Below are 24,825 nucleotides of genomic sequence, written 5' to 3' on the forward strand. Positions count from 1 at the left end.
TTATAAATTATACAGTCTAAGGAGCTTTTCAGTTCAGGATCGGTGTAGCGCTTGTTCCCATTGGGACTGTCTCTTTTCTCTCCTGTATCAGTTCCCTTCTTTCTCACTGCAGTTCCCACAGGGAGTTTTTAAGGACTAATGAAACATTCAGACTCACAAGATGAACACAGGGGACACTTGGCACCAGTGTCCTCGAAAGATTTGGGACACAGCCTGACACAGCCTGCCAGCAAGGCACGTGAGCTGTTCTCTTCTGCACGAGTAATTCTTGCAACAGTCTCTGCAGTGGTCCACGAAGGTGGCCAGGAGCTATTCTCTTTGTTGCCCCCTCCCTCCCAGGATCTAGTTCAAGTGCAGAGGGATGAGATACACAATGGGTGGCTGTGGGAGCCACCCTGGCTTAGAAGCCTTATTCTCCCAGCAGCCATATCCATTGTAACAATTCCCTAGGCTTAGCTTCAAGGACCCAGGGACATGTCAGGTGCAAATGTCACTGCATCTAGGAAAACCCAAAGTATGGCTTCTTTTTCAGATATTTATAACTTATTTATACTTCCTCCCAGTTCAAATGCAACTTACCAATCAGGGGTCATTTTTACCATAAGCAGAGTTGCCTGGTAACATAGTTAACATCCCACCTTCATCAGGTTTCCAGGGAAGTTATGCTCTGCAATTAACAAACGTGAAATTATCTTGCAACAAGGAAAAGGGTTTGGTTAACCCTTTCTTTCCCCCGTATTCATCATCCTCCTTTTTTTCCCCTGTGGGCTGGTATTTTTGGCATCTCTTTTGGAAGGACGAATGGAGTCCTAAATATATTCCACACTGTGTACATTTTCTGATTGATCTATATAATACACACACACCCACACACACACCCACACACACACATGCTGGGAGATATGCTTTGGACATACTGGCCTGGGATCAAATCTTGGCTTTGCCACCTATGAAGAGTTAAATTTTTTCATGTTTTCCTTCCTTCCTTCCTTCCTTCCTTCCTTCCTTCCTTCCTTCCTTCCTTCCTTCCTTCCTTCCTTCCTTCTTTCCCTCCCTCCCTCCCTCCCTCCCTCCCTCCCTCCCTCTCTCCCTCCCTCCCTCTCTCCCTCCTTCATACAGCCATCCAAAGAGCATGCACTGCCTGCTGTATGCAAGGCTTTGTGGTAGGTGCCAGGCAGGAACAGGTGATAAAGACACGGTCCTTGTCCTTGAGAAGCATGATCTTATTAGAGAGACAGAAATAAACAATTTCAAATGTGTGTAGTAAGCATTATGTTGAAGCAGCACAGGAGAGTGTGGGACCCCAGGCTAGGCTGGGGACAGTCAGGGAAGGCTTCTCAGAGGAAGGGACACTTGCCTGTGCTTGAAGGTGAGTAGAACTTGGCCAAGTGAAGAAGGTAGGGAAAAGCATTCCAGGTAGAAGGAACAGCATATGCAAAGGCATAGAAGGGGCTGAGAGTGTCAAGAGGTGAGGCTGAAGAAGGGAGCCAGGGGCATTTGGAAAGCTATTTATTATCTCTGATTTCAGTTTTCTCACAAAATGTGATGAGCAGTGCTTATTGTTTATGAAATTAAATGAGGTAATGATGTATGTTTAAGCACCTGGTGTAGTTAGCTTCAATTCCCTTTCCAAATCTGTCTACAGATGCCTAAGAGCCAGGCTTTGATTTTAAATGAGAGAAGGAATAAAAAGCACTGGAGGGCCTGGCCGCCCACTTGCACAGTGCAGGTTTCCTCCAGCTGCTCTCGTGTTGGTCGCTTTATTGCTCCTTTGGACGGAGCACTAAATGTCTGCACGCCGACCTGGATTATGTCCTTCAGGATCAGCGAAGCACATCATTGTGTTTTCTTAATGGCTCAATGCTAACAGCAAGTCACGGCCTGTTGAGGTGTCCTCTGGGACAATTTTTCATCTGCCTATGGCCATGCTTCTGTCTGACGCTCTGTCAACACGCCCTGTCATTTGCTGCTTTGTCTTGCTTTGCCGAAAGGTGGCCACCTCCCACATGCCAGCGGGGGAAACTTAGCTTTCCATGGAGCTTGGAGACATTTACTATCCAGTGACCAAAGGTCAGGATGAGCTGAGGAGCCATGGTGGCCACCATTGATGTCTGTATGATGCATAAATTGGATCCTGTCTCTTCTCCATAAAAACCTGCTCAATGGGGCCGGGCACGGTGGCTCATGCCTGTAATCCCAGCACTTTGGGCGGCAGAGGCGGGTGGATCATTCGAGGTCAGGAGTTTGAGACCAGCCTGGCCAACATGGTGAAACCCCGTCTCTACTAAAAATACGGAAAAAAAAAAAATAGCTGGGCATGGTGGCTCGCGCCTGTAATCTCAGCTACTTGGGAGGCTGAGAATCACTTGAACCCTGGAGGCGGAGGTTGCAGTGAGCTGAGATCATGCCACTGCACTCCAATCTGGGTGACAGAGTGAGTCTCAAAAAATAAAAAATAAAAAAAGGCGGGGAGGAACCCACAAAGCAGCTCAATGGCTTTCTGTTGCAGCTTGATGAACTCTGACAAACCTAAATCATATCTTCTTAGGTTTCTGCTTAAAGCCTTCCAATGTCTTACCCTGGTGAGTAGATAACATCCAACTCCTTCTTTGGCCCATAAATCCTCACGTAAGCTCGCCCCGTCTGCGTTTCCAGCCTCTGTTCTAGGCACCAGGCTTCATGCTGGGAACATGGTGATGAGCAAAGTCAGAGTCAGTCCCCCTCAATGACTCCATTCCAGTCACCTGGCCTTCTTGCTATCTCTCAGACCCGCTGTGTTCTTTTGCACTTGGGGGCTTTGCACATGCTCTTCCCTTTGCCTGGAATGTTCTTGCCCTCATTCTTCACATGGTTGGCTCCTGCCCAGCCTCAGCTTCATCCTCGTCTTTCCAGAGTCTGACTTGCTCATCTGTGCAGTTATCTCGCCTTTTCTCTGCCATAGCCTCTGAGCATTTTTATTTTTTAATTTTTAATTGATTAATTAATTTTTTTGAGATGGAGTCTCGCTCTGTCACCCAGGTTGGAGTGCAGTGGTGTGAGCTCAGCTGACTGTAACCTCCACCTCCCAGGTTCAAGCGATTCTCCTACCTCAGCCTCCCGAGTAGCTGGGATTACAGGCACCCACCACCATGCCCGGCTAATTTTTATATTTTTAGTAGAGGTGGTGTTTCACCATTTTGGCCGGGATGGTCTCAATCTCCTGACCTCGTGATCCACCCGCCTCGGCCTCCCAAAGTGCTGGGATTCCAGGCGTGAGCCACCGCGCCTGGCTGCCTCTGAGCATTTTTCTTTGTGGCATCATATATCTGTGAAATTATTTGGTTGCTCCCCCTTCAGTATAATAAACTTTAAGAAGCAATAGGCTCATGCTTATTTTGTTTACCATTGCATCCCCATGGTGTCTGATCTATAGTAGGTGCTCAGTAAAAAGTTGTTGAAAGATTGAACAAGTGAATGAGGCAGGTTATATTTTTCAGAGATGACCACCGTAACATAGCCCAGGCTGTGTTTCTAAGAATAATCCACTCACCCTCTCTGGGCCTCACTTACCCTGTTTATATGTTGTTGCCAGGAGGATTAAACACATACATGTGAGGGACACAGTGTTTGGGCCCTGCAGGTGTCAATCCATGCGAATTTTAGAATTCTTATTGTAGAAACATGCCAGGACCATCTTCAGCTGAGCCCAAGGAGGAAAGTTGAGATATGACTCAAGAGAGATGATGTTTGAAATCCTTGTCTTCCTGGCTTTTAATCAATGCTTGACCCTTTGGGGCAAGGGCTGGCAGATGCAGCCCATTTTGTCCCCTTCCCATCTCCCTGGGAATGATGACCTTGCCTTTGTCAGGAGGGAGGCGTCACTCCCAGTTGCTTGGGCTGGGGTATCTGGGGCACAGTTGGCCTGGCCTTCGGAGATAATAAAATCTCTGTTCAGCCTGTGGGGATGTTTCTGTTGAGCAAACAGGACTTTTTGGTGGCTTCTCTCCTAAAGTTATCACTCCTCTTTAAAAAAAAAAAATTAAACTGTAAATTATGAACATTGTGTTACCTGCCAAAAAGTTTAGGAAATGAGGGAAATCACCTGTTATGATCTCACGGTGCAGATTCAAGGGCAGTGTTTGACACTTTGCCTTCTTAATACTCAAGGCTTGCAAACTGCACTGCCCTACCACAGTCCACTGGAAGCCCCTTACCCATCGCTTTCTTTCTACCTATTCCTGATGTTTATTGTTTATGCCCTTCTCTCCTTCCTCCTCTATCCCATTCACTAGAATATCAGCTTTGCAAGTGTGGGGATCTCTATTGTTTGCTCATGGGTGGAGCCTTCAGAGTGACTCTGACTGCCAGGCCTCTGGTTTTAGTGTTTCCCACCCACCAGGCAAACTCCTACACACACATCTTTTTTTTTTTTTTTTTCTTTAAAAGACAGAGGTTTGCTCTATTACCCAGGCTGGATTGCAGTGGTACAAACATGGCCCACTGCAGCCTCAACCTCCTAGGCTCAAGCAATCTTCCTGCCTCAGCCTCCTGAGTAGCTGGGACTACAGGCACGGGCCACTACACCTGACTAATTTTTAAATTTTTTGATGAGGGGTCTCACCATGTTGCTCAGGCTGGTCTCCAACTCCTGGGCTCAAGTGATCCTCCCACCTCAGCCTCCCAAGTAGCTGGGACTACAGGCATGTGCCACCACGCCTGGCTGAACACGCACGTCTGTTAAATTTCTGCTCAACTCCCACCCCCTCCTGGAGGCCATCACTGCTGTCCTCCCCTGTGCTATTGCCCTTCTCATCCAGCATCTGTGTCACTGTAGGCTCCCTGGGGCTGGGCTGCCCAGTGTCGCCAGGAGACATGGGCTTCGGAGGCCATGTCTGGACGCTTGGACTTTGACTTGGGAGCAGTGGGAGTCATGGAGGTGTGCTGCATTTTAGAAGAATCTTTGTAGTAGTTCTGTGGGCGGAAATATTGGATGGGGCAAGAGTGGAGGCAGGAGAATAGTTGGGAGGTGGTACCTGTGGTTTAAGGGAGAATTGATGATGGCTTGCAGCCACGCTATCCAATAAGGTAGCCAGTAGCCACGTGTGGCTCTTTTCATTTAAAATACGGGAAAATAAAACAAAATTTAGTTCATTCACACTAGCTATATTTGGAGTACTCACTAGCCACATATGGGTGTTTTAGCCCCTGTTGGGCAGTGCAGATACAGACATTTCTATCCCTGCAGAAAGTTCTGTTGGTCCACTCTGGCTTGGACTGTGGTGATGGAGTGGAAATGAAGAGAAGGGTGTGGGAGGTAACAGGAGGGAAGATGTATGCAGTTTGGGGATGAGTTGGATCTGGGGTATGGTGGAGAGCGGGGTATCAAAGAAGACTCAGGAAGTAAAATTTCTGGGTCAAAAAAGAGTGAGCATTTTTATGGCACCTGATTCATGCTGACCTGTCATTTTCCAAAAGGGTCACCCCCACTCCCCAGAAGCACGAGAAAGTGCCCATTTTATCCTGCTCTCCTGGCGCAGCTTATTACCTTTTAAAAACCCTTCCATTGTGTGTATACCTCTTGCCAAATCTGCCTTCATTTAGGTCTAGCATGTGGACCCTGAGGTCTTTGTGATTGGGGACTTATATGTATATTAATGCAGATTTCAATAAAAAGAGTTATGTTTGCCATTGTGGTACGGTCTGATGCTGTTTAAATGCCTTTGGTAATATCTTCAATCAGACAGCAAATAAAAAACAGGAAAGTTAGTAATAAAAAATGAATTAGGACGATTAGCAAAAGGTGAACCGCTTCCCTGCTCAGGCAACAGGCAGAGTTGACGGAGCTTTGCAGGGTGCCTCCTGTCCAAACACACGCCTGGATTATTGCAGCCTTCGGGGCTGACTCTGGGGTCTTCTCTGCACATAGGACTTGGTTATTGCATTTAGTTTTGCAAAGGTCATGGACATCCCCTCAGAGGGGCTTTGAGGGGCTCACACCAGGATTGGGGGCTCACACCCTGGGGTGGGCTAAAGACAAGGGGTTGGCGAGGGGTTGATGCCCTCCCTGCCATTTCTGACTGAGGGCAGGTCAGCAGCTTCTTCCTCTAAGCAGAGACATCAGTGGGCCTTGCTCCCCTCCACATATCCTACAGGGGCCTGGACAAATCTCATCCACCTCTCTTTCTGACACCTTCCCCAGGAGTGCTTTTGGGGAACCTTTCCTAGCTGTCTGGTGGCCGGGGCAAAGTCCCTTCAAGAAGGAAGTAGAGGCAAAGGCTGTAATTGACTAATGCAGACCCTGAGGCACCAAAGAGAAACAGAATTCTAGTGATCAAGTGTGGTCACTAGAGGTTAGAGCTCAAACCGGAAGGGTGAGAAGCTTCTACCTGGGTAATGTTGGGGATCACACTCACCTGGAGCAAAGGGGACCATGTTGACCCCCACAGGAGCAGCTGTGGGCAGCTGTGGGCATCAGCACTCAGCCCCTGGGGAGTGGGTGCACAGCCTGAAAGAGGGGTTCTGGGTGGAACTCGTGGTCATCCAGTCACAGTATCTTTGCCCGAGGATGGCCTTGAGGAGGGTGGACTGGGAGGCAGGACTCGGGCTCCAGTGTGGACTCTGCTGTGTCCCCTGGGGTGGCCGCTTCTCCTCTCTGGGAGCTGCATGTGCTGCAGGCTCACAAGGTGATGGTTGTGGTTGGTCCTTTGTCCTGGTCCTCAGGCTGTGATGGAGGCTGAGGGTGGGGATTGGGGGAGGGTTTGCACAGGAAGAGGCAGCTCTTATTTCAGAGCCCAAGGTCAAGGCGGGGGGCGGGGCGGTGGGGGAGAGAGAGAGAGAGAGAGATAGAGAGAGAGAGAGAGAGAGAACCCCTGAGGCCTGCAGTGTTCAGGGAGGGCTTCCTGGCAGAGGGAACCTTTAGGCGAGACCTCCAAGAGTAGGAGGAGAACGTAGAGGAATGGGGAAGGGCAGAGGCATTTATTTAGTATCCATCATAGGATGGGTATTTCACTTACATTATTTATTTAATATTCACAACAATCCTATTTAGAAAGCCACCTCCGCTGTGCAGGTGAGGAGCTGAGGTTCGAGAGGTAAGGGCACTGGGCCGGGGTCACAGTGGGATTGGAACCCAAACCTGCTTGCCAGAAACATACTTTCTCTTCCTAAGGGACCACACCACATAGGGAGAGGGTGTGTGGAAAGGGGAGGGGAGCTGGCGGCCTTGGGAATTACTGCAGACCTGACTGGATAGGCAGAAGCTCGTATAGAGGGGCTAGGAGGACACTCAGTGCCAGGCTCTGGGGTTTGGATGCTGTACTGGGGAGCCATGGAGGGCTTTGGGGCAGGCGCGATGGTGCAGTGTCATACCCTCTGCCCTGGGACCCCCTTCCCAACCCAACTCTGAGCCTGCTTCTCCACATTGTCCGCCCTCCCTGGATATTCAGGCTTCGTGTGTGTGTGTGTGTGTGTGTGTGTGTGTGTGTGTGTGTGTGTGTGTGTGTGTGTGTGTGTGTTGGGGTGGCTGGAGTCCATCCTACACCCTTGCTATAGGTCATTTTTTGGACATTTGGGCTACTCCGGGCAAAGGTAATCTATTTTTGCTGTAAGTGTTTTGTGGGGTAGAGGCCAGGCCAAGCTGCCAGCAGCATCCCTGGAGTCATGCTCTGTCCAGGAATCTTGGTGACAGCTGGGTGTCTGGCCACTGTAGTGAGCCTTCTTTCTCTCCCCTTCCCATGCAGCCAGCCCCGTTCTGTGCACTGGTGCCTTGGGGGTGAGTGGAGGAAGGAGCACAACTCATTATCCCAGATGAAGACAGACTGAGCTTGGGTGCGTCAGGACCTTGCGGGGAGGATTTGGTTCTGAATTATCTTCAGTCTTCTTCGCTCTGTTCTCCACCTCTGTGGCCTGAGTTTTCTCTCCCAGTCAAAGCTGGGAACATCCAACTCTTTCTCCGACATCTTCCCTGTAAGCTTCTCTTGCATAGATGTTATATAAGTGACAGTCACAGCCTGGAACCTGGCACGAGATGCTGATAGCAAACATGGAAACTGTTAGTGCTAAGCGGTGATGTGGGGATAAGATGGTCGAATGAAAGGTACCAGCAGAGTGGGGGCGGGGACGAGGAGGAACTACTGTTTATTGAATACTTAACTATGTGCCAAGCATTGTGCTATCTTATTTACTGTTTATTGAATACTTAACTATGTGCCAAGCATTGTGCTATCTTTTGTATACTATCTTATTTAACCCCTACAATACCCCTGCAAGTTATGTATTACTATTACCATGCCACAAATGGGATACCTGAAGCTCAGAGACACTTGCCCAAGGTCACACAGCCTGTAAGAAGCAGAGTGGATCTGCCTGTAATCCCAGCACTTTGGGAGGCTGAGGTGGGTGAATCATCTGAGGTCAGGAGTTCGAGACCTGCCTGGCCAACATGGTGAAACCCCGTCTGTACTAAAAATACAAAAATACAAAAAATTAGCTGGGTGTGGCGGCGAGCACCTGTAATCCTAGCTATTCAGGAGGCTGAGGCAGGAGAATCGCTTGAACCCAGGAGGCGGAGGTTGCAGTGAGCCAAGATCGTACCACTGTACTCCAGCCTGGGCAATAAGAGTGAAACTCCGGGTGTGGTGGCTCATGCCTGTAATCCCAGCACTTTGGGGGGCCGAGGCGGGTGGATCACCTGAGGTCAGGAGTTCAGGACCAGCCTGACCAACATGGTGAAACCCCGTCTTTACTAAAAAGACAAAAAATTAGCTGGGCATGGAGGCGCATGCCTGTAATCCCAGCTACTCGGGAGACTGAGACAGGAGAATTGCTTGAACCCGGGAGGTGGAGGTTGCAGTGAGCCAAGATCACACCATTTCACTCCAGCGTGGGCAACAGGAGTGAAACTCCATCTCAAAAAAATAAATAAAATAAAATAAAATAAGAAGCAGAATGGATCATGAACATGAATCCTTCTAGCTCTGAAGTCATGCTCTTTATTCTGCACCACATATTCTTGCGTGCACAGGGGTCTTTAGCTTCCTTTTGGAGACCCTTTCATGTAGTCCTCATTTAGACTCAGACCATTGACCCGAGAAGGCTTGGCATGGCGTATGTCATTCCCGCTGGTGGAGACAGGCAGACCTACCAACAGAGGTGAGTGCCCACCTTGTCCCAGCTCAAGCCAATGTCATAGGCCAGCAGGCTCAAACTCAGGGTCTGAACTTCCCTGATCCCAGCTGCCTCCCAGCCCCCAAGAGGCTTTGTTGTTTTCAACTTGATGTTGAGTAGACCAGACACATGTTCTTTGGCTGTGAGCGTATCAGGGCAAATGCTCTTCTATTAGGTCCTGTATCGGTTGTGTATTGCTGCACAGTAAGCCACCAGAATTAATGGCTTAAAACAACAACCATTTCATTAAGCTCATGATTCTGTGGGTTGGCTGCAAGGCTTCCTGGCTAGGCTGGTTGTCTCTACAGGCTCTCCCTGCATCGTGGTCTGTTGGCCAGTGGCCTGGGAGTTGGGTCATCTAGGACAGCCTCCCTCGCATGGCTGGCAGTTTGCCTGCTGCTGGCTGGGGGCTGGCTGGTTGTTGGCTCAGCTCCCTGCGTGATCTCCTGTCCTCCAGCAGGCTAGCTCGGGCATGTGCACCTGAGGCTCCCAGGCTCCTTGGTGCAGCAAGAAAGAGCAAACCCCAGTGTCCTGGTGCTTTTCAAGCCTCTGCTTGTGTCACATTTGCTGTTGTCCCATTTGTCAAATACAAGCGTATGGCCAAGTCCACATTCAAAGCATAAAGAGAGAACGATAAGAGGAGTGGCAACCTCACAGTGCCGAAGGCATGCATGCAGGACAGGAAGCAATGATTATGATTAGTGGTCATCTTTGTAATCTACATAGCTGCTCCCACTCTTCAGAAAGCAGACATTCATCGAGCCCCTGCTGTGTACCAGGCACTGTGGCAGGGACTCTGGGGTGAACAAGACAGGCCTCGTGCAGTGGGCATGTGGCCTCTAGTCTAGCCAGTGAATAATCACATGATGACACATAACGAAAGCAGAACAGGTGTGATGAAGGAGAGCCACACGGGGCCGGGAGACCAGGCAATGGAGAGCATTGCGGGGACTGTGGGAAGACTAGGAGTTGCTAGATGATGGGCAAGGGGGAAGCATTCCAGACAGGGAAGAGCACGTGCAAAGGCCCTGTGGAAGGAGGAGCCCGGCACACTTGACCACCCTAAGAAAGTGCCAGTTTCTTTTAAGTGTTGGCAACCTTGGGCTAAGAAGGGAACTTCTGGTTTGCAGAGGTCCCCTGAGCATTCCCGTGCGGTGCAGTCTCTGGAGTAAGGTAGCCACGGGCAGCTCCTGGGTTTTGTGGGCTGGGATAGGAGACCCAGGAGAGATTGGTGCGTTGGGAAGGGTGTTGTGGGGACAGGGTTCAGCTTGAGGAAGGGGGAGGATGAAGCAAGGAAGGGTCAGTTGCGGAGGATTCGGGAGGACTGGTGTGTGAGGGAAGTGAGGGGGTTTGGACTCAGTCCTGCTGGCTGGTGGTCTTTGAACCGTGGATTGAGAATGAGGTGATCAGATGTTGGGGAGGCCCGTAGGGAGGGTGCACAGAGGAATAACTTGGGGACCCTCCCCAGCCACACCCCACGTCTCCAACCCTAAGCCAGCCTCTATGTCCATATGCAAGGCTGGGAGGGCCATCCTGGGGGCAACTGGAGCACCGAGTCACCCTGGGGAGCTGCCTGCCCAGTCCCGTAAGCAGCTGTTGATGTTCCTGGAGCCTTCAATAGCTTCTCTCAAGGCAGATTAGGGGCTGTGGTTTTGGAAAAGGCCCAGCATCACTGGGGGCCAGAATAATGATCATAAATGAAGCAGCACAGGTTGGAAAAATGGGAGGAGTCAGGAATGTGGGTCCCTGCTTCTCGCCAATGTCTCCATGAAACCGTGCAAGTAGCTGCCCAGTCCTGAGCCTCAGTTTTCTCATCTGGAAATAGGGCCAGCTCCCACCCTCCCTGGGTTAAGTGAAGAGGAAGCTTTGAGGGCTGTGAATGTCAGCACCTTCAGTCTACTGCTTGTGGACAATGCAGGGACCCCAGTGACTATGCGGGGGAGTGACGCAAACTCTCCTCTTACCAGGACCCATGTCAATGGAACTTTCTTCCCAGAAATAAGCAGAAACCGTGGCAACTGGGATACGTCACGTGGGCTGGCAGCCTGTCCCAGTGATGGCCAGGAGAAGGGCCCGGCACAGATGCGGGCCCCACTCACAACTCCACCTGCTGTGGGATGACCCACCGGGACCCCTTAGTTCTCCCCTTCTGCCTGAGGTAGGACTGAGAAGTTCAGGCCTGACTTTGGGTTTCCGTTCAACCTCAGATTTTACTATTACTTAATAATGAAATGCTTGTCCCGGAAAGCATGTCTCAAATGAGATAAGTTGAAGCAGTCCTGGCTCCCGCCCCATGTCCTGATGGGTGCACTAGGAGTTATGAGGATGCTGCTGGAGGTGAGCACTAAAATGGCAGCAAATCTACTCTGAGAGGGAGGGCGCTGAGCCTGTGAGCTCCTTCAGTCTTCAGACAGCCAACGAGGTGGTGGCATTAACACCCCACTTTACAGAGAGCCTCAGCTCTTTACCCAGGGTTCACAGCTAGTATTTGACAGAGCTGGGATCCGAACCTGCATCTTCATGCCCCAGGACTTATTTCCACACTGGCTTTAGCTGAAGTGGAGGCCCAGCCACCACGTGGCAGGCAAAGAGCATTGGTTGCTCCCTGCATTGAGGGGGTGACTGGTCTGTGATGCCTGCCCCCAGCACAGTGGGTCCAGGCATGGTGGAGGGGCATCTGAGGCGGCTGTGAAGGCCAGGGAGTTTTCCAGCCCTAGTGTTCTGCCTTATGGCCTCCTTGTGCAGCTCTGGCAGGAGTGGGACAGGTGCCCTCGCTTCTAGAAGCATGGTCTTGCCTTAGCTGGGAGTTGAGGGTGGAGCTTCCTGGAGTTGCTGGCTTTACCTGCGTCTACAGCCATCCAGACAGGATGCCAAAGCCCCAGCTTGGGTAACCCCCTTGTCTCTTGGAGCCCCAGTGTCCTTATCTGTAAAATGAGGAGATTAGTGAGTGCCTCAGGGACAGCGTAGCATAGTGGTGGTGGGCATGCCTGTTAGGTCCTAGGACCTTAGTTCCAATTCTCTCTGTGACAGTTACTAGCTGTGCACAGCTAGTAAGTTACTTAACCTCTCTGTGCCTCACCTTCCTCCTCTGTAAAATGGGGATAATAATTGCATCTACTTAATTTGTGGTAAGGTTTGCACAGAGATTTCATCATATTGGAACTGGAGGAGTTGAGTAAGTAGAAAGGATAAAACCTTGGTCTAGCTTCTGCCAATTTCTGGGCAAAAGCTGAAGTTAGCACAAAGTCGGCCCAAGCACTCTCTGCTGCACTCAAAGTACAGTCCTGCTGCCGGAACCCAGCCGGGGGGAGGGTGTATATGTGTAGAGGATGGAAACTGATTAAGAATAGGACGGATGCCAAGACTAGTGAGGCATTTTAACAAAATGCGGCTGGAATGTGGCATTGTGTGTAAGTCCCACAAATGAATACATGTGGTGGGGCTGGAAGATGAGCGAGGCTTCATTTGGTGGACCGTTCGTATAGTCAGACATGAGTTTAAACCGACCTTGCAGCTTAGAAGCTGTGTGACTTCAAGAGCTTCCTTAATGTCTCTGAGCCTGTTGGCACACCTGAAAAGAAAAACAACTCATTTCGTTTTGCTAGATTGTCTAAGGATTAAAGAGGTGACAGAAAGTACCAGTGCCTGGCACAGAGTAGATGCTTACTAAACACCCCAACAGTGTCTTATGGGGTGCTTCTGTGATTCAGTCGGTGCTGCTACTGAGTGACCACAGGGATATGCTCAGATATGCTGCAGAGGTTTCCTTCTGTAGTTAAGGGCAGGGAGTCATGCGCTGTATGAGACATTTTTCCTTAGGGAAAATGAAGTCATGGGACTTGTTCACCTGGATGGTGCAGTGCAGGGGTGTATGGGGCTTGCGGTACTGCAGACAAGTCCCTGGGACAGTGTGACTGAGGGATGGGGCCTTGCGTCTAGGAGCTTGGTGCAGAGCTCAATCAAGAACCTTAAAAGAAAACTGAGGCAGGAGAATGGTGCGAACCTGGGAGGCGGAGCTTGCAGTGAGCTGAGATGGCGCCACTGCACTCCAGCCTGGGCGACAGAGCGAGACTCTGTCTCAAAAAAAGGAAGGAAGGAAGGAAGGAAGGAAGGAAGGAAGGAAGGAAGGAAGGAGGGAAGGAGGGAGGGAGGGAGGGAGGGAGGGAGGGAGGGAAGAAGGGAAGGAAGGAAGGAAGGAAGGAAGGAAGGAAGGAAGGAAGGAAGGAAGGAAAGGAAACACAATGTAAAGCACAATGTAAAGACTTTCTACCTTGAGGGCAGTGGGGGCCGTTGAAGGATTTTAAATGGTGGGACGTCACTTTTTTTGTGAAGAGATGGTGTCCTGCTCTGTCACCCAGACTGAAGTGTAGTGGTGTGATTATAGTTCACTGCAGCCTTGAACTCCTGGGCTCAAGTGATCCTACTGCATGAGGCTCCTGAGAGGCTGGGATTACAGTCATGCGCCACCATGCCCAGATAGGTTTTTTTTTTTTTTTTTGGTCTGTTTTTCAGAGATGGGTCTCGATATGTTGCCTAGGCTGGTCTTGAATTCCTGACCTTAAGCAATCCTCCCATCTCGGCCTCTCAAATTGCTGGGATTACAGGTGTGAGCAATCGCACCTGGCAACTTTTTTTTTTTCCCCCTAAGAAAACTCTACTGATTGGCCTGGAAAATAAATGGGGGAGGGTGAGCTAAAAAGAGGCTGCTATGGGGATCCAGGCCAGAAGGGTGAGAGGCTGAGCCAGAGTCGCAGGGATGGAGCGGGAATGAGAGGTGACTGCAGAGGATGAGGCAGCGATCAGGGCTCCCTAGGGGTGTGGTGTGGCGCATTGGTGGTCAGTGCTTTGCAGAGAGGAGGCACATGGGATTAAGCAAACACAAAATCCCAGTGGGCCTGAGGATGTAGACAGGGCACCTTAGAAGCGCAAAGCGGCTTTAGTCACTTCCCTTGGGTGAGATTTGTTTAATGGAAGCTTGCAGCTTCTTAGCACTTAGCAGGTGCTGACGGGGGCATCACAATATTGTGAAATGCAGCTGTGAAGCCGACTTCATTACCAGCTTACCTGGTGATGAAGCAGCCGCCTTAGTTAGCACTGATGGTTGGGTGTGACAGAGCTAAAATTGAACTTGGCAATTACCGCTCATGAGAGGTTCTCGGTGCTGGGAAAGGAAGGTTCCGTGGAAATCAACCCTGGTAATCACAGGGTTTAAAATTAGTCAGTTACTATTAAGGTTGCTCTGTCAGCGTATGCTTCAGGGTGATGTGAGGGAAGGGGGCGTGGAAGCTTGGGTTTGGGCCATTGTAGGTTACCTTATGTTCACCTGCACTGCATTTAAGAAAAAAAGTTGGTTCTAGGACAAAGGTTTGAGAGTCCCAGTGTTGATATCATGGTGCAGGGTCACCATTTGGATAATAGGTGATTTTAAAGCCCTGTTCTTTTTCTTTTTTTTTTTTTTTGAGATGGAATTTCGCTCTTGTTTCCCAGGCTGGAGTGCAATGGTGCCATCTTGGCTCACTGCAACGTCTGCCTCCCAGGATCAAGCGATGCTCCTGCCTCAGCCTCCTGAGTAGCTGGGATTACAGGCACGTGCCACCACACCTGGCTAATTTTTGTATTTTTAGTAGAGACGGGGTTTCACCGTGTTAGCCAGGTTGGTCTCGAACTCCTGACATCATGTGATCCACCCATCTCGGTCTCCCAAAGTGTTGGGATTACAGGCACGAGCCACTGTACCTGGCCTAAAGCCCTGTTCTTTTTATTTGCGTAAGCTCACACCCTCTCTCAGCTTTGGTGTTTTCTATTGACTTGAAGGGGTTTTCTGACTCGCTTCTGGCCTCTCCTTGGGATGTCACGCAGGAAGAGCTCAGCTCTCTGTGGGTTCCTCCTTGCCCCAGGGGAAGGAATGATGTGATATGGTGGAAGGTTCCTGAGTCCTTCACAGAGTTGTTTTTGGTAAACCTTGGCTGGGACATCTAAGCAATCTCAGAATGTTTGTCTCCATTTTGTGAATGGAGAAGACAGCAAGGGGCTGAGATGGGCTTGGTTGCTGCTGTAGTGAAAATCAAAGGACAAAGCTTATAATGATTCAATTGTGAGTTTGCCTGGGCTGTGTGCACTGACCCTCATGAATAAGAAGATGGAAGTCAACTCATTGCTGTGAGGCTCAGCTTCCTCATCTGTAAAATGGGAACTTGTTTTGTGCAGGTGTGAGGATTAAATGACATCATCAAAGCACAGTAGAACCTCAGCATGGCGGCTGTTGGCTATTAACAGTGATGGTTATGGACCAGACCAGGCACTTTCCATCGATGACAGCTGCTTTGCACAAAAACCCCACCAGGAGGGAACTGTTATTCCCATCTTAACATTAGTAAACAGAGGCTCAGAGAGGATCTAAGTTTGGCCAAGATCTAAAGGTACAGCCAGAATTCAAACCCAGGCATTCTGGCCACAGAGCTCAGTCATTGTCCCTGCCCCTCACCCTGGGAAGAGCTGAACAACAAGGAAACAAGTAACATGACTCATGCCTGTCATCCCAGCACTTTAGGAGGCCAAGACGGGAGGATTGCTTTAGGACAGGAGTTAGAGACCAGCCTGGGCAACATAGTGAGACCCTATTTTTACAAAAAAAGAAAAAATACAAAAATTAGCAGGGTGTCGTGGCACATGCCTGTAGTCCCAGCTACTCGGGAGGCTGAAGCAGGAGGATCTCTTGAGCCCAGGAATGCAAGGCTGTAATGAGTTATGATCACACCACTGCACTGCAGCCTGGGCAATAGAGGGAGACCCTGTCTCAATAAATAAATTAATTAAATAAATAAATAAAAAAAAAAAGAAAAGAAGAAAATGAGCAGCCTGGACAAGCTGCCTCCGTGGATAAGAAGAGAGAAGCATTAAAACTGAAAGATCATTTCCAAAAGGCTGCAGCTCCTCCACAGGAAGCTGAGTCATCTCTCTTTGTTTTGAACCATAACCATCACGTTGCCTCAGAATCTGAAAAATTAAAAAAGAACTACAAAAATGCTGAGTTTCTTCATGGTGCAGAGGCCCTTCTTGTCTCCACCCCAGAAGGAGCTGAGCAGAGGGGCCATAGAGATGGGACCCCCTCCTCCAACCCGCATTAAATACCTCCAGCTGAAGATTTATTGCAAAGCCAAGAGCACTGCACCTGGAATCCGGTCTCACACCCTGGGATTTGCCTTGCTAAGCCTCCGTTATCCAACCTGCCATGCAGGTGCACCTGCCCCAGCCCTGCCTTCTCTGTGGGGCTGGTGCTCTCGGGATGTATAAGTCAGGATTGGGAGGATGCCTTCTCACCTGCACACCTGTGGATGATACGATCACAGCTCCAAATGCCTCCTCCCAGTACTTGTGGCAGAATCCAGTCCAGAATCTGGGCCTCGGCTTAGCTCCTATAAACTCTCTCTCCTACAGATGGTGGGGTTCAGTAAGCGTTTGATGAAGAATGCAGGGGCTTTCTGTGCTTGTCTGGTATCACCCAGCTTCTGCCTTTTAAAATGCCTTGTTCCTTCTCTATGTACTCAAACTCTGCCCCTTCTCCAAACCTCACCTTTTTCATGAAGCCCTCGCCCAGGCGACCACCCTGAGACCCTTAGCCGTGAGCACTGTCTCAATTATATCATAGTTACTCACCTCTGTGTGTGAGCCGGGCTTCCTGTGAGGACAGGGGCAGTGTTCTGTTCACACATTGCTCCAGCTTCTGGAATTATGACCTATGTGAAGTAGGGAGGAGGCAAAGGTAACAAATAGAAAGTTTTCTGAGTGAATAAATAAGTGAATGAATACATAAATGGTACTTGAAGGATTTTTACCTTTGTGTTTTCTTTGTGACAATCAATTATACCTTTCACTTATCTCGTTTCTGATGAACAAGTTTAACATTTAACAAGCAACATGGCTTCTTTCAACATCAACAAATGCCCATCATTTTCATGGCTGCATAGTATTCCATTCTGTGGACAGCTGTGATTTATTTATGCAATCCTGTATCAATGGACTTTATTGTCATTTTCATCTTCTTATAAATAACGATGCAATAAATATCCTTGTCCACACAAATTTGAGCCTAGAAAGTTCTTTCTCATGGAGTTTGTTTTTGCACGCTTACAGCTTACAGCTTTGTGTGTGTATGTGTTTCTAAATCTTTGGTATGTCTGAAATTTTCATCCATCTTTGTATCACAGTGCAAAATGCACCTCTCTTTTGCCTTGAGACAAGGGCCATGTGCCTTGGATCTATGAGTTGTGTGCACTTTCTATTTGGTGAGCACCCACTATGTGTCAGGCCCCATGCTGGGAGCCAGGACCCAGAGATGAGCAAGAGAGACGATCTTGACCATCAAGAAGCTCCGAGCCTAGCGAAGAACAATAAACACAGAAACAAAAGCCGTCAAACACATAAGCAGAAACCATTGGCTGGAGGAGTGTGCTATGGACAGAGTGATTCCGGTGCAGGTGAGATGAGAGGAACTCTCTGTGGGGAGGAAGGAGATCTTTGAGCAGAGCTGGAAGGATGAGAAGCAGTCCGTTGTGTGCAAGTCAGGGGAAGAGCATTCCAGGAAGAGGGAACAGCATGAAAAAGGTACAGAGGCAGGGAAGCAAGATGTTTTCCTTTCTGGAGCCTTTTGTAATCCCCCTTCCAGCCCCTCCCTCCTCCTGCAGACACGCTGGGCACTAGCCCCCTTTGTCACATGAAATTTGCTGTTCCTAGGCCGTTCTCTCTGTCACTTACTTTAGTATTGTTACAAGTGTTCAGGAATAGGATGATTCCCCAGAGCTCTTCCTGCTTAGTCTGGATCCTCTCAGCTCTGTGATGCCTCCTCAGCAGCCTTTGCTGCTTCTGAAATGTCCAAAAAATTAAAATTAGTTTAATATCACTCGGCACAGTACATGACACTTAATAGGTACTATTAGCCCCATTTTACAGGTGAAGAAACTGAGGCTCAGGGAAGTTAGCCATTCCAGCAGGCAGAGCTAGGATTCAAACCCAGCTCTGTCTTATTTCAAAGTCTGCCTTCTTCATGGAGCCCTAGTTTAACAGCATTTGTGTGAAAGCTGATGAGAGACTGCTGGTTAATCCTTAGTGCCTTGGGCCAGCTTTATTCCAAGCCCGATCAAGGCTTGTGGTGGGTGACCTTGGCCTTTGGCCTGATGGCTTCAGAAGAGTGGAAGGGAACGGGTTGGTGGGGGGGCGGGGGGCGGTTCTTCTTTTTTTGTTTTAAATTACAAATGTAATACATGCTTGTGGTAAAGAAAAAAAAATGAAGCAAGAAAGAAAAAGCAGCAACTGAAAATATCTCCTCCTCCCTAGTGTAACCGCTATTAACAGCCTGGTATCTTTTATAGTCCATGTTCAAACACATACATATATACCATTATTGTTTTTATAAAGATGGAACCATGTCCTTGACTTTTTCTCTCCTCCAGTTCCAAGTCAGTACCTACACGCCTTCCTTGTTCCATCGGATGTATTTCAATTTATTCAACCAGACCCTGGCTTTCAACATTTAGCTGTCTCTAATTCTCTCTGTAACAAGCAACATCCTTGGGCATGCATCCATGCACTGACTACAGGTATTTCTGCAGGATGGATGCTCAGAAGTCTAATTGCTGAATGAAAGGGCATGCAAGTTTCACACGTTGACAGGTGCTGCCAGTTTGCCTTCCGAAGGCTCTTCCAGGGCAACACCCTTCCCAAGGCAGTGTGTGTGAGTGGGGAAGGCTCTTAAGCCACAAGTGACGTGGAGCTGCGCTGTATTTAGGGGCTGCCTCCCCTTCTGCTCCCCGAGACCTGGCGTGGAGACCGCCACCAGGAGCTCCGAACACACAGGCCCAAATTGGAATAGGAGATGGATTTTGATAAAAGAGGTTAAATAACAGGTTTTTCCATTTCACCTTATACGAACGGGATGGGGGGGGTGGGGGTGCTGGGCCTCCAGCCAATAGAGGACCAAGAGTTGTCAGGAGGGCTTATAAAGCTTGCTATTTCTGGCATTTTTTCCTCTTTCTCTGCTGATTATGCAGCAGACTCGCACAGAGGCTGTCGCGGGCGCGTTCTCTCGCTGCCTGGGCTTCTGTGGAATGAGACTCGGGCTCCTTCTACTTGCAAGACGCTGGTGCATTGCAGGTGTGTTCCGCAGAAGGTAAGCAGCGGGTGCCCGCCGCCCCGTGAAGTGGAGGCGGTCAGGCCATCCCTCTGGGCTGAAGACAGGTGATGTCTGGATGGGGGCAGGCAGGGACCTGGACTGGTGCTTGTCACATTTTGGAATGAAGATGCTTTAGAGGGGCCAGGAGGCCTGCAGTTGGCAGCTCCTCCTTGGAGAGGAATTCTGGAGGCGGTTGGGGCTGGCCTCTGGAGAGCAGGGTCAGGCTGTGGCCTTGGTGCCCAGGCTGCTCGGGAGCATTCATTCATTCATTCATTCAGCACACCCTACAGTGGGCCTGGCCAGGTGTGGGTTGGGGGTCTGGCTGATTCAGACTGGAAACAATGGGAGCAGTGATGGGGATGGCCCATGGCTTGCGAGGAGCCCAGAAAACACCTGGGCTAAAGAGTGACAGGGGCCTTCCAAGAAGGCAAGAGGGGTGAGAAGCAGCTGAGGACGTCACCAGGAATGCCCGAGCTGCCTCTTCCACTGGATTTTGGAGTTTGGGGAATCAATAAAAATTCCTCCCCAAATTTGGTGAATGCCACCTTTTCCTTTTGTTAAGGAAGGACATTGAAAAATAACCAGTTGGGATCTCCACGCACCATACTTTTGTAGAAGAAAGGACAGCAACAAATGAAAAAGGACCTAGTCAGACTTAAGGGGACACACATGCCCTTAATAGGTGGCAGAGATTTCAAATGCAGAAACCTAACTTGAATGGCCATCCCAGCTGTGCCTGGGAGGCTATCTTGGTGATGGGAGTTGGCTGGGTTGGGGGCGGGGCTTGTTGCTGTTGATGGCGCTGCACCCAGCAGACCAGGAGGCCCGACCTCTTCTGGAGCTCTCATTTATCACAGCCATTGGTGAAATCCGGCTTCAAGCATGTGCGTCCCAGCAACAGAAGCCTCCCGCTCAGGTCCGCTTTCCGTCATTTGGAACATCCTGGGTGAACCGGGAGAGACCAGGAAACACCAGCTTCTGTGCCTCCTGGGATGGTTTCCACCTTCTCCACTGTGGCTTTGAAAGCCTGCAGGAGGCAGCGGGCCCAGGTCTGCAAGGGAAGGCTGAGGAGCCAGCTGGCTCCAGAAAGTAGCTAACTGGGGTCTGGGTTAGGCACTGCTTACAAATCTCAGCTCGGCCACGAATACAATCTGTGACATAGGGCAAGTTCCTTGAGCTTTCCAAGTCTCAGTCTCTTCATCCATAAAATGGGGACACTGATGCCTACTTGTGTTGTCATGATGGTGTGTATGTATAAGCATTTACGTGTGTTCATGTGTATATGTATGCACACATGCACGTGTTCACACACTGCATAACACTGCCTGGTAGGTGGAAGGACCTCATTAATGAGGCATGAATGAATGAGCTAATAACCTAGGATGTCGGCTCAGCTCAGGAGGAGGGTGTGACTCACAGGGGCATGTGTTTGTGTGCATCTGTGTGTATGATCCAGGGAAATCGCTTCTTGTGCTTAGAGTCAGAGGCTCTGGAATCTGGGGAGCTTGAAGGGAGGGCCACGTCTGTTTCACAGCCCTGGCTGATAGGAATTCTTTGTGTTTCTGGTCACTTCCGTGGGTTCTTGACTGGGAGAGGAGTTTATGGCAGAGACTGGCCATTTTGAAACAGAACCAACCGATCCTTTTAGTGTTAACAATTCCTGAACAACTTACTGAATACCACTCATCAGCACTGTGTTGGCGGCGCCCTGGGGAAACAGCCAGCCAGTAAGCCAGCGTTCAGATTGCTACCTGACGACCTGTTTGCTGAGAGCCCCTGGCTGGGAAGGAAGGTACTGGAAGGAAGGGAGTCTTGGAAGGGAGAGAGTGGCTGAGAATTGCACCCCCACACATGCTCCCTGCCTGGAGAACAGAAGCTGACCCAGGTTTAAGACCTTGTTTGAAGTCATGGCTCTGTTCCTTGCTTGCTGTGTGACCTCAGCACAGCAACCTCTCTGAGTCAGTTTCCTTGCCTATAAAATGACAGATTGTTAGGAGGACTAAGTGGGATAAAATATATAAAGCACCTTGTTGGTGCTCAGTAAATAACGTGTTCTCCTGGGGAGGGAAGGGGCCCTGGAGAGCCTTTGCCTGAAACCAGGGTGTCTGCTGGCACGCAGGGGCCCAAACACGGTGGGCACCTGCTGAATATTTATGGGAAGAATGAAGGTGTGCAGAAGTGGGAGGCCTGAGTTGCAGGGCTTTTCCTGCCATTAGTAATTGCTGTGTGGTCTTGGGCCAGTTCTTCATCCCCTTTGGCCCTCTGATTCCCTCAGAAGAAGAATCCAGGCTGATGGCCTCAACCCCTGGTCTTCCACTGTGTTGGAAATCGGGTGTGTGGGAGCCTCCAGAGCAGGATGAGCTTCATGTTTGAAATTAATTTCCTTTCCTCAGCCGGCGGCATTCCTGATGACTCTCCCCTGCTGCATTGTGCATGAACAAACCGGTAATTAATGAAATTGGGAGCAGGGGCGTGGAGGCGAGGTTTCCCGTGGAGGCAGCTGGGGCCTACTGGGGCAGCCTCTGTGCCACCCACTGGGAGGCCCAGGGCTGCCCAGGAGCTGCCATCTCTGTCCAGCCAGGGGGCCTGGCAGATGTTCACACATCTGGACAGTTGCAAAGTGAGGCCGGAAATATCATAGATGGGGAGATGGGGAGTGAATCCTCCAGCTTCTCCTGGGCCTGGGAAGCCATTTTCCAGGGAGGGCCTTGGGAACCTCCTGCTGTTGGGTGTTGAGCTGAGCCTGGAGTAGGAATTGGGTGGACCTGGATTTTCAGCCTTTGCTCTCTTGACTTCTAGTTGTGAGGCTCGAGGCAGCTCACTTAACCTCCCTGGGTCTTCCTTGCTGTGAAGAGAATGGAGGCCATGGGAGCAGCTGCCCCCTAGTCATGGGGGGATTGGTGTAGAAAGGCAGCTCTGATTTGCATGTCCTCACCCCAGGGGGCTCATCTGGAAGGAGACAGTTACTCTCAATGGCCCTTCTCCTGATTCACACCCCCCCCACTTCAAAATTCCCCTTCTACTTTGTGCCCACTTTGTATATATGACTGTCCACTCCTCGGCTTAGGCCACAAATGTGGGATCATCTTTGACCCCTCTGTCTGCCTTACGCCCTGCATCTAATCCGCCTGCACGTGCTGCTGGCTATACCTTCAGGGTGCAATGTTGTCTCCCTGCTTCACTATTACCTGTCACTTGGGTGACTGCAGGAGCCTCCTCCCAGGCCTCCCTGCCTCCACCCTTCCCCCTTAGTCTGTTCTGCTCACAGCAGCCAGTGGGATCTCTGAGAACCGCCTGATGCGCACATCCCTCCCTGCTTAAAGCCTGTGGTTGGGTGTCTTTTATAATCAGCTGGATGCGTTCTGATATCTTTAATATACCCACCTGGGGGAGCTGGGCACCTGTCTGACCTCACTTTTTGCAGTCCACAAGCTAGCGTCTGCCTCCTGCAGAATCACTGTCCTGCTCCCTCCTAAATCCCCTTCCTCACTGACCAAGCTATTGTGCCTCTTCATTTTGCTTTCAGACCCCTTTGTCCAGAATGTGTCTCTTAGCCCTCGGACTCCTGTTTATTCTTGCAGGGGTGGTCACGACGTCCATGGCTTTCCCGAAGCCTTCTCTGATTTCCCCTGCTGTCTACCCACAACTATCTGAGCCAGGGTCCCCTTCCCTGTGCCCACTTCAGTCATTGTCCACCCCATCAGTGCTGTGATGCTCTGGGAGGACATCACCCACGACGATGTACCTTTATTCTCACACATGCTGCAAAGCCAGACAGCACAGGAGTATTAATTTAGGCAGTAAATGCAAAGACCTCCCTGCAAATTAAGGGCCTTCAGACCTAGACGGACTGGAGTAGGATCCTCAAACGGTGGTTTGATTTGGCTGTGTGACCTTGGACAAGTCACCTAGCCTCTCTGAGCTTGGAGGGTCACGAGGATTGACGAGATGACATGTATAACGAACATCCCCCTCTTTCCCACTTGCTGGATAGTAATGTTTCCAAAGACACTTGGAATGTTTAACCCCTCACATTTGCTCTGAGCAGAGCAGACTCAACAATGCGCACAAGGAGCCCACCACAGAACCCCAAACAGGAGCAAAAATAGCAGCCATCAGGGCAACCTGAGTTGCAGAAGCCACAGGAAGAAGCCGCAGGCCAGGCGGATGTCAGCTGCTCTGAGGCCCCGCTGAGGTTCCTCGGATGTGCCGAGCTATGCAGCCCTCACGCCTGCCCTCGCTGGCTCCCCAACCACAGCATCAGATAAGGCCGGTGGAAAAAGTGCTGGCTTCCTCTCTCTGGGGAGGGGTAATCTCAGTGCCATCTGTAGGGCACACTCCATCCCCAGTTGCCTCTCTGGCCTCCCCTCCCCCTCCCCCTCCCCCTGCTTGCTCTGCCCGTCTTTGCTGGTCTCTTTGCTGACCAAGGTTACACCTGCCAGTGGCTCCCATCTTAGGGCTTGTACACAGGTTGCTGGGCCCTGGAATGCTGTCCCCAACACATCTGCTAGGCTCACTCCCTCACCTCCTTCCAGTCATGGCTCCACTATCACTTCCTCAGTAAGGCCCACCTTGACTGCTCTGTTTAAACTTGCATACCCTCCATCTCGACGTTCCCAATACCCCTGACCTGCTCAACTCTTTCTTCTTTCTGTAGACCATGAAAGTCACTTATTGACTATGTATTGTTTTCTGTCTCCAGTGCAAGAGCATAAACTCCAGGGGTCTTTGTTCATTGCTGTCTCTCAGGAGCCCAGAATAGTGCCTGGCACCATTAGATGCACAGCAAATATTCTTTCAGTGCATGGATGCATGAATGCATGAATAAGAACCAGCCCAGCAATCAGAAGAGGTTCAGGCCAGATTTTGGGGTGAGGGGGGTTTGTTTCTGGGCTCCAGGCCCCAGGGATGGGCTCACATAGTCATTGAGGATTCTGGCCCCAGGATTCACCTGCACTGGCCAGAAGCCCCTGCTGACCTTCAGGGCGATAGCTGTCTGGGGCCAGAGAAGCGTCCGGAAGCCTATGGTCCCCTTCAGGAGCGACCCTTGCGGTAGTTAAGAGTTTGCTTTGGAGCCACATTGTTGTGGGTTTGAATCCCAACTCCACCACTTCCTAGGTAGAGAGCCTTCACCTCCACCTCTCTGTATTTGAGTTTTCTACCTTTAAAACAGAGTAGATAGGCCGGGCGCAGTGGCTCATGCTTGTAATCCCAGCACTTTGGGAGGCCAAGGTGGGCAGATCACTTGAGGACGGGAGTTCAAGACCAGCCTGGCCAATATGGTGAAACCCCAAATCTACTAAAAATACAAAAACAAAAAAAAACAAAAAAAAACCGGGTGTGCTAGCGCACACCTGTAATCCCAGCTACTTGGGAGACTGAGGCAGGAGAATTGCTCGAACCCAGGAGGTGGAGGTTGCAGTGAGTTGAGGTCATGCCATTGCAATCCAGCCTGGGCAACAAGAGCAAAACTCTGTCTCAGAACAAAACAAAAGTAGCGAATTCCAACCTTG

At 50.2% G+C, this 24,825-nt stretch overlaps 1 protein-coding gene across 6 annotated transcripts in view; it reads left to right on the forward strand.

Moving 5' to 3' along the window:
- Nucleotides 1-24,825, forward strand: part of TOX2 (TOX high mobility group box family member 2) — a 157,713-nt gene that overhangs the window by 11,814 nt on the left and 121,074 nt on the right. Inside the window, exon 1 of one of the 6 annotated variants that reach the window (XM_065523187.2) lies at nt 18,868-19,034. The exons of 3 other annotated variants lie outside the window; for them this stretch is intronic. The gene's annotated coding sequence lies outside the window, so the exon portion shown is untranslated. Of the gene's footprint in view, nt 1-18,867; nt 19,035-19,167; nt 19,310-24,825 lie in introns of those variants that run through there. 2 more of the 6 variants (XM_065523185.2, XM_065523186.2) reach the window with 2 other exon arrangements.

The sequence above is a fragment of the Macaca fascicularis genome, chromosome 10 (assembly GCF_037993035.2).
Source record: "Macaca fascicularis isolate 582-1 chromosome 10, T2T-MFA8v1.1".
Classification (NCBI taxonomy): Eukaryota; Metazoa; Chordata; class Mammalia; order Primates; family Cercopithecidae; genus Macaca; species Macaca fascicularis.